The following is a 10,645-nucleotide window of genomic DNA, read 5'->3' as shown; positions in this document are numbered from 1 at the left end:
AGCTGACAAAAGCGCAATAAATTGTGTTTCCTTCGGGCTCCTGCTCTCCCTTACACAGGGTATCTTTTGGCTTAAGTCAGCTTGAAGACTTTTAAGGCCCTTTTTAAGGCCACTTCCATTCCATTTAAAACCTGATGTCAACAAAATGGGAACATTATTAATAGCTAGGGATCCTGAAAGCAATCCTTTCTGCAAATAACCAAATGGTTATTGATGGTTCAGCCCATTCTGATCTTGCTACGCTAATATGCAGTAATCCTGTCGTAAAATGGACAGCTCCATACATTGTACAATATGGAGTTCAGGAAACATGTGAGGAAAAATAAGACCCAAAGTTCAAACAATTTATGTAGATTTATGAAAACATAATTAGAGCCTCATTTCTTACGATCAGGAACAAGAAATCAGGAACAAGAAATTACAAATTAGAATAGAAAACTGCCATTCTTTTCATGCAATTAATAGGGCAAATGCTAAATTGGGATTTCTTAAAAGTCATCATTGTTTTTTGGGAGGGATTTTTTTAAATCAAAAGTTCTAGTGGTGTCAGTACTTGATATCGGTGATGACTCAAGATTTGAGTACTCGTACTGGTATCGGTCTGATAAAAAGTGATATTGAACATTCCTAATCATAATATTTGACATCAGCTATCATCGAAGCATTAACTATGTGGGTGCTATTTTCATAGACGGTGCATCTGGAAATTGGTAATAAAATCAGGGATAGTTACCGATACCAGGTATCGGTATCGGTGACAATACCAGCCTTATTTTAAGGTATCGGTAGGCTACTCGTGACAGCGGCCAATAACAATACTAGTTATTGTCTTGTGGCGGTTTTACGATTCACAAACTATAAATTAGAAATAAAATAAATATAAAATTGCCATTAATTTAAATCGTTTTTAGGAAAAATGCTATATTGATATGTGTAAGTCTTTCTTTAAAATTGTCAGTCATTTTTGGGGTGAATTTTATGTCAAGGTATCGGTATTTGGTATCGGTATCAGTGACTACTCAAGAGTTGAGTACCGGTCTGAAAAAAAAGTGGTATCGAACATCCCTACAAAAAATGTAATCTCGATTTTAGTAATTGTAGAACTACACCCTACAACTATTTATTTAAAGGAAACATGATTTATTAAAAAAATAACTTAACATTAATAATGTGTGCAAAAAAATTGCTATCATAGCTAATAATGTTACATTTAACTTTTTATGTATTTCATTTGTTATTGATTTTATACTTTAAAAAAATATCTACTGTTGCTGAGCAGTTGAATGTTGTAATAAAATATTTTCACCACTAGATGGCAGACATCACTCCCAACGCCTCTAATCCAAAACGAGTCGATGTGCATCAGGGAAGAAGAGAGAGCGGGTCCTGGCGAGAATCATTATGTCAAGAAAATGCTATCTTTCACATAAAATAGGAAGCTGATTATTCGTTCAATTTAAACACAAACCTATCTGCCTAGTTTGCTAAGTGACACTAACCACAAAGGATTTCCACCTAATTCACCACTACATCACTAGCTAGTGGGAGAAGCGAGCAAGTGTGGCTAGCAATAGAAGCTAGCAAGAACTAGCCAAAGCAAAGCAGAGGGAGACAAGCGGCTGGAGGCCGAATCACTGCACTCAAACGACGAGCACCTGCAGGCCCCAGCTGTGGAAGGTAAGCGGCCGTCAAGCCATTGGGTCGAACTGCAAGCAACACCAGAGGCTAACTAGGTTCGGGAAGTTCTTCTTTGGGTATCCATAGCAGAAAGATGGCGGCGAAACATGTCAGCCTCCTGCAGGGTTATTATAGTTTGGGAATTTTCATTATAGTTAATTTTTATTTCATTTTGAGTTTTTGGTTTTCTACATCAAGTTAGTTTTAATTAGTTTTCAGGGCAGCTCTGTTAGTTTTTATTAGTTTTAGTTATTTCAAAACTGTTAAGTTTTAGTTTGTTTTAGTATTAGTTTATTTTTATTTTTTTAAGTTCTGTATTACTTGTGTGCAAGATTTAATAAATGTAATGGTAAAATGAAAAAAAGCAATGCACTTTTACCTAGTGTTTTGTTTCGGCTTAATTAAATGAAAAAGCAAGCAAGGCGAGCAAAAAATCAGACGCGCAAAATTGTCAACTAGGAACGATGTCATCTGGAGGTGCTTTTCTGTTGGCTGCTGCTAGATGACATCCCTTCTGTGCGACACACTTTCAATCGTTCTATTTATTCCGGTTAATATCGAAATAAATATACTTAAATTACATTTAAAATTAACCCCAAAGGCTCAGGCGTTTAAATAATTACCACAGACAAACTAAGGACATATTCACTTTGATTATAGTTAGTTTCAGTTAATTTTTGTTTTTTTAAAAAGCATTTTCTTTTTTATTTTATTTCGTAAACGAAAATGTTTTTTGAATTTTAGTTTTAGTTATTTTGTTAGTTTTAACTAAAATAGCCTTTACCTGTTAAATAATTAGCAATTACTAGACCAACGATTATATAGAAAAAAAATGTATGTTGATGTAATAGAAAATAACCAATAAAATGCATAATAAAATGCATAATTTGGATGATGTCAACACTTCTGGTTCATGATTGGATCTTAACTAACCAATCACAATCGCAGGTTAAACATGTTGCATATAAGCCTGGTAAGTTTACAACACGTTACAGCCATATTATCCTGGCGTCCACTATAACAACTAAAAACATGAGATAACATGAGATAAATTAGGTTTTGAAACACAACCAAATCAAAGATGGACAAGTATCACAGAATAGACTTTAGTTGAAATCTTGGAGCAACATATTAGTGAGTGTAATTTTTAAGGATAAGTAAGTCCTTAACTTGGGAAAATCAAATTTAAGACTTTTGAAAAGACACTCTGCGGCCAACAAAGCATGTGCTCCTTGTTCATAACAAAGCTCTTTATTAGCGCTAATGCGTCTGATACGTGTTTATTTACTCATCATCACTTAAATGTCATTTCAAGTATTGGCACCGAGCGGATTGTGGCAACATCTATATCAATATCAACAACGGCCCTGGCAGTAAATAGCTTTTTAATTGCGGCTAAAGAGTTGGAATTGGATCCTAAACAGTCGGTTAGCGTCGGCGAGATGTCTTTCACACAACAATACACGGCCAACTTGTCACAAAAGCTGATAAGAGGGCCGATCCTGAGCGCTTATGCGGCATTAATCAAATAGCAGGTCTAATTAAAAGCGCTTTAAACAAAGCTTTTCTTCTAAATGTTGCTCAGGTATGGCAATAATTTTTGATCAGCCAAGCCTGCAAGACAAATAATTAGAAATGCCACAGCGGCTTGATGAGTGATGTCAGCATCTCGGAGTGACCTTCCCCTGCTAATTAATTTTCATTCCGGGGGAAAAAAAAGGCCCCGTTGTTACACATTATTAATTGAGTTCATGAAAAGATGCACCTGATTAATTTTTGTTGATAATACTTGTCATTCCGGCGACCGTCGGTAATCATTTTATGGGCTTTTCGTCTCTGTTTTTCAAAAGTTGATCTAAGTCATCTTTGTTGGAGATTGATTCATCCAAAGACAACAGGACCTCTGTTGGCAAACTGTAATCATCTATGACTTATTTTTACTTCTTGTTTAATCACATATTATTACAGCTGGTATGCTGGGAGTATGGGGAACATAATTAACCTTTGGTTACTACAAGCATATATTTTTTTATAATAAAGTATGGGCAACTTTAATTTTAAAAACTTAAAAAACGAATTTATATAATGGTGCTTTGTATCAATTACTTTGTGTATAAAATAAATAATTATGTATATATATATATATTTTTTTATGACAATGTAAACAATTAAAACCATCTAAAAATAATGCAAAATCCTATTGAATATTTTATCATTACTTTTGATAAGATTGTATTTCCAGTTGTTGAGGTATAAAAAACAATTAGGGATGTTAGATACCACTTTTTTCAGACTGATACCAAGATGAGTGCTCACTGATATCGATACCAAGTAACCAATAGCACTAGTACTTTTGATTTATAACATTTCTATTAAACCAATGCCAGATAATAAAAAAAAGTAATTTTGCAATAGATAATTTAAGTTACAATAAATAAATAAAACATAAGCAACTAACTCTGAATTTATGATTTCATTCTTTTTCTTTCTTTCTTTCTTTTTTTACAAAAGTGTAAAAAAAAAAAAGACAACTCCCTGAGTTTTATCCTTTGTTCAAAATGAACTGAAGAGCAAAATAGTACAGGTTCAACTATTAACTTAATCATGATTCTATGAAGTTGGAAAATAAGGCTGGGCCATAAGGCTGAAAATGTTATCGCAATGTAAGTATTCAATTGATAATGATGAATATTGTTGTTGTTTTTTTTACCTTGTTCATCCAAACATCCATTTTCTGAACTGCATTAGAATAAGAAAAATGTTAAATGGATCAAAGATAAAATGCAAAAAATACACCCAAAGCACTCTGTGCAAGTCATACGAGTAAGTAAAAGTGTTAAGTTACCTGTGTTGCATTCAATAGGAAAAATAGACCTTATTAATACACTGAATAGTAAATACATTCTTTTTTTCTCAGTCGATGAAAACAGCTCACATGCATGAAATTCCGTAATGGAGAAAGTCATCATACCACCCAAAATGAGTTACAGGGAGTATCAAATAAATGTATAATATTGGCACACTAATAATGCACTTTAAGCATTATAATAAACCTTGTAAACATGCACATACTAATAGAAATTTCATCTTAATGGGCATACGAGATGATTGAGATGGATACAATCCACTTAGAAAAACGTTCTGTCAGCTATGCATGACATTTAGTTCCTGACCACAAGACGGCAACTTTGTATCGGTGACTAGTATCGTCCGCTGTCTTGAGTACCCAATACATAAATTCTACAATGCCAAACATATCATATTAAATACAAGACATTTTGAGCCCTCTATTTTATAGAGTACAATATTTGTTTCTCCATTAAAACCCTGATGTATATGATCTAACACATGCAATGCACGGGTGATCCATTAGAGGGCAGTATCACCCAGCTGATGGCTTTTTCCAGCTACCTTGCAAAACAATTGAGAAAGGAGAAACACTTATACTCAATAGTGGGAAATGTTCTTTCAGTTTTTGGGGGGGGATATACTAATTTATATCTGTTTATTATAATTTTTTGGATGGTTATAAATGTACAAATTAAAAGCATCGTGACTGGATGTATCAAATATTTCACAAATCAAAAGTCATATGTTGAAGCTGATTTTCTTTTCTTTTCTTTTTTTTTTCCAAAGGACCAATAAATACTCTATTTAGAAAATAATCAAAATTTTCTCTCATATATTTTATGGTTCAGGCTTTATAAGGCTACTTGTAATTTTTGAAACAAAAGGAGAGAAAAACAGCTGATTGAAAGACAGTTCAGTATGAGGTCAATCGAAACCCGTTAACTGCAACAACAACAAAACAAAAAAAAGGCACATTGAAAATAAGCCAAATTTCCACAAATTTAGACAAATGTTCTTATTTTAAGCACTTTTTTTTTTTTCACCAATAGACATAAGCACAATTTGCTTGGCAGGAATTCTTATAACTGGTACTGGTAAAACTAGCATTGAAAAATAATCCAAAATTTCCCTCATATATTTCATGGTTCAAGCTTTATCGGGTTAAATAAGGCTGGTATTGGCTCGATACGATGCCTGGTATCAGTACTCGCCCATCCCTAGTTAAAATCTTAGAAATGTACCCTCAGTGCGCTGTTCGACATAATTTCAACCAATCCTGTTCAAAATTCCTAGAATGATCATTTTCACTTTATCAAAGGTTTGAGGCGTAGTGTTCAAGATGTTGGAGTGGGAGTTTTACCTGATTACTGTGCATTGTCCCATGCCAAGGCCATTATTCTGTTAGCAAGATTTATGGTTCTAGCAAGTAGCTGTATAGTTTGCCATATGGTCATCTTACAGTGGTGTCTAATTATTTTTAAACTTAAAAAAAAAAAAATCCATGGTGCAGTTTTCACCATTGTATTGTTCTTAATGAAATACGCAACTAAAGCCTGTTAATGTATGATAAGCTCCAAAACACGGAGAGGTGCCTCACAAATAGCAATCCGTTTACAATTAATAATACAGAAAGCATTCTTGTTAATGAAAACGTATCATTTGCCTGAGGGTAATCTGCGCAACGCAAGACGGCAGTGAGCTGCCATGACTGCAGGCTTTAATGGCCACTCTCCCAATGATGCCACATTGTTCTTGACAGCGGGAAATGATGTGAATAGCTGGTGCTCGTCGTTGTCGTGAAACTATTAAAAACATCTGTAATTACGCTAGGCAAATTGTTGATTTTTTTTCTTCCCTCCTCCTCTTCTAGCGGTATTTGATATGCTCAGCACAATGAAGAGATGAATTAGGACTAATAAACAGGTCTCATGATTCCGTGTTTAATTGGAGGATCATTATATCTCTTCCATAGAGATGGCCCCACAGCTAAACCCCTTGGTTTCAAACGGGACACAAAAAAGGCTTTAATGAATACTCCAGTGACTTAGCGCCGTCTCTTACAAAGGGGGAGGCACATAATGTGTTTTTATCTTACACATAGTTTCCAGTAATTGTTGGGCTGAGGTACGAGATCAATGCAGCTTCCCTTGAAAATAATTAAAGCAGAGGTTGAATTTAGGTTACGGTGAGTATAATGTAACATTTACTGGAGTTTTGCTGATTATTTGATGCATTTTCATGTTGAAATTAGCTTAAAACAACTATAGGTAATTCTTTGTATTAAAACATCATCTATAAAAAGTCCTTTAATTCTAGTTTAGCTTGGAATATGGCCAACAGTACCACAATGGCCCCACATCACCTTCTACTTTAAGCGGTCTTTAATACTGATACACCAGCCAGGTCTTCACTCAATTCTAACTAATGACAGCGTAATTCTTCATATATTTTTTTAGCGATTGAACGTGATTTGTTGTGTTGATGTTGGTGGTAAGAGAAGTCAAGCCAATCGCCCCATAATTGCTCTTAGTATGCATTATGGTTGCACGATGTGCTACGAGGGCCAACTTAAAAATAAAGGCCTATCAAGGCATTGTGTCCATGTATGATTTGGTCAGCTTTTGTTTTGGGTTAGGGTCAGGTTGTTGACTGCAGTACGTTCACAGCATGTTACTAGGCATGTTTTTTTTTTTTATTCTGACAGTATGATAACAGTGTTATCACAGTGGTAACAAAATTCTTGTGCTATCACTGCATTAAAATTACAGCTCTAAAATAAACTTTGAATTAAAATTATAAGCAGCATTTTTTTTTTTTACTGAACACAATTTTATTGTAAACAAAATACTGAATATTTGGTACAGAAGAAATATGTACCACGTTAAGTTTAAACAAATAAATAAACGTGAACATTCTTCTTGTGTTTTAGGAAGTACTAATACTCATGTTGTCCTTGGGGCTAACGAGTACCTGCTGGAACCATTTTTGCACATTAATAAGCAAGCAAAAAGGCATATGTGCATACAAAGCGTCTCTTTCCGTAAAACTGGTCATTGGCGCATGCCTTTGTGTTACCATAATGCATATAATGAACAGTTGTGGTGGCTGTCTTGACTTGTCTTCCCGACAGTGCACACCAAATAAACGGTTCCCGGGAGCAGAGAAACTTCCTTAAGCATAATTAATATTTGTATTATTTATGCTTAAATTACTCTAGGACTTCAACCGTATAGTAACACTACAGAGAAGCTGCCTTTTGTGGGTTGTAGGCGTAGCTAGATTAGTAGTAGAAATGGGCTAACGTTTTATTACAAATGAACTCACAATTATGACCGGTGATGGATAAAATTACTTCAGTAAACATATCATTAAAGATACTGATAAGAAATACATTTTCTTTCATGATTAGTTTCATACAAAATTAATTTAAAATAAAGAGAAATAATTGTTCACGACAGTACATATTTTTTTATCGAGATGTAACGATATCCAAACATCACGATACGATATTATCACAATATGAAGGTCACGATACAATAATTATCACGATATTGTCGGGAGGTTACAAAAAAAAAGGCCATAATATTGTAAAAAAAAAAAAAGATCATACTAAAAACACACACACACAATATTGTAATTTTGTACATTACAGCAATTAAAAATATACAAATATTATAAATATTATATGTATAAAAAATCTATAAATATAATATATATATTGAGGCACTTACTTGCTAATGCAAGCACACATTGATTTCAGTGTGTTGGGCTTCTTGTGTGTGTTTGGTTTTAAATATATTGTTGTTATTTTTATTTTAATGTACTTGAGTCTGTCAATAAAGATGTTTTAAAATTGAGTTTCTACACATGTTGACTCAGTTCACAAGCATATGACGTTCCCCTTCATCTGACCATTAGCGCGGATTTTAAACATAGAAGGGCCAAAAAATGCCTTGTGAAAGTTAACCTCCACTAAAAAACCAGCCACCAGAGGGTGCTAGAAATGCACAAATGGAAATCAACCTGACTTTTTTTTAACAGATGTGCTGTTTTTAATATTGTGACAGGACGACAATGATATATTGTGGCAGTTTTAATATCGCAATATCACAATATTGCTGTTATCATTACATTCCAAATTTTGTATTGGTCGCTATCAATAACAATTATTTAATTTAATTAATTTTTTTAAGGTGATGTAGCAACAGGTCAATATACCTGTGTCACCATTTTTTGGGATTGTAGGTTGCTGGCATAAAATTGAAAGTGATGGAATATTTGCAAGAATTTGTAGTGAATTCAATTAAATAAAGGTTGAAAAGTATTTGCATATCATCATTGTATTTTGTTTTATTTACATTTTTCACAATGTCCCAATTTAGGTAGAATTGGGGTTTGTAAAAAGGGAACATCAAAGTGAATTATTCCATCGGATGACAAACAGTTTTTCTGAATGAATAAAAAAACTAACTGTGAAAATGGTCTCTCACTGCAGCTTTAACAATGATCTCAAAAGTGTTTGGTGTTGAAAGCGGAGTAATGGAGGTAAGCAGAGCAAATGTAATGCACACAGGAAATGTTCCATTTGCTCCCATCAGTGCAGCTGATAGTCATTAGAGAGGCGCTCAGCTCTTGCAATGGCTCCGTCTCTTGCAAATGGCAGGAGGGAACCTTCACATGTTTCTTGGCCTTTGAGCACTTGACTAACGCTAACGGGTTATGATGTATAACAGGTCACAAGTGAAGATGTGACAAAGGGACGAGGAAAAGGTGGCAAGTGTTTGACATCCAGTGAGTTTGAACTTTAAGTCATATTGTTTTTCTTCCCGCAATGTCAGCGAGGTTTTCTATTCTTTTCCTTTTTCTTTTTAAACAGGTCGTGTTTGACCTCCATGCTAATGGAGGAGCCCCTTCTTTATCTATTACTGACCAACGTGATCACCCTTGGACGGCCTGGAAACTAAAAAGTGCTGAAATGGTCTAAATGACGAGCGGAAGGATCTGCAGGCTTTTTGCATATCACACATCCTCCATAGCTTTAAGAGAAAAAAAGGTGAAAGAGGTCAGCTCAATATGCATATAATTTGGCATTACATTCCAAGTTTGGGTTATAAGCTGCCTGATGAAAGGCGGCTATGAATAAATGTAATCTTTTTCTCTCACATTTTGGTCATTTGCGAGTTGGAGTGTCGGGCGAAAAGTCTTTGTTCAGCAAGCCGGATGTGCTGTTAGGGTTCCTTAATGCCGCTCCCTGTGAATTATTGTCCTCCTCAAACTCTCTCAATGTGTGACCAATGTCAACCAGTTCATACGTAGCATCAGTACAACACAAAATTGTTCACTCAAGTAGCTTATTAACCAAAGTGGGTGGGGAAAGAAATCATGGTGCGCTCTGCTTGTTGCTAGCAGTAAGACGACCAACAACTTACATTACATAGCAAATTCAACTAAATCTTTTGGCAAGTTTTTCTAATTCTTGGCACTCTTTTAAACGGGCCAGATTTATATACCAGTTTTAAGAATTCTTGCTAAGCAAATTTTGCTTACTTCTATTGTTTTTTGTTGTTTTTTTTTGCTTAAAATAAGAAAATGTGTCTAAATTTGAGGATTTTTTTCCCTTATTTTTGGTATAGCTTTTTTTGCAGTGTGGTAATATTTTACAGGTTCTAATTGGCCTCATACTATATTGTCTTTTAATCAGCTGTCCTTGGTCCTTTTGAACAAACAGTTATAAAAATTTTTGAAGATCAACTTCCACATATGATTTTTGATTTGTGTCACATTTGATACATCCGGCCACAATGCTTTAAATTTGTCAAAAAATAATAATAAACAGACATAAAACTTATTAGTGTTTCCAAAAATCAGAAAGAACATTTCACACTATTAATAAGTATAGCTGTCTCTTCTTTCTCAATTGGTGCGATCTTGCAAGGTCGCTGGAAAAGCCATCAGCTGGGTGATACTGCCCTCTAATGGATTATCCGTGCAATGCATGTGTCAGATCATATACGTCAGGGTTTTAATCAGGATTTTTTTTCTTATTATACTCGTGAAATAGATGGTACATTTTGTCTTGTATTTAACTCATTCACTTCCAGCCATTTTCACTGAAGCA

General features: G+C 34.5%; 1 long non-coding RNA gene across 1 annotated transcript; it reads left to right on the top strand.

Moving 5' to 3' along the window:
- Nucleotides 1–1,544: 1,544 nt before the first annotated feature.
- LOC144060072 (uncharacterized) lies at nucleotides 1,545–9,543 on the top strand. The gene is made up of 3 exons (XR_013295844.1): nucleotides 1,545–1,677; nucleotides 9,261–9,318; nucleotides 9,404–9,543. It is a non-coding gene; the product is annotated as an uncharacterized LOC144060072 (long non-coding RNA).
- The last annotated feature ends 1,102 nt before the right edge of the window (nucleotides 9,544–10,645 follow it).

Source organism: Vanacampus margaritifer, chromosome 11 (assembly GCF_051991255.1).
Source record: "Vanacampus margaritifer isolate UIUO_Vmar chromosome 11, RoL_Vmar_1.0, whole genome shotgun sequence".
In the NCBI taxonomy this organism is placed as follows: Eukaryota; Metazoa; Chordata; class Actinopteri; order Syngnathiformes; family Syngnathidae; genus Vanacampus; species Vanacampus margaritifer.
This window is presented reverse-complemented; position numbering and strand designations above follow the sequence as displayed.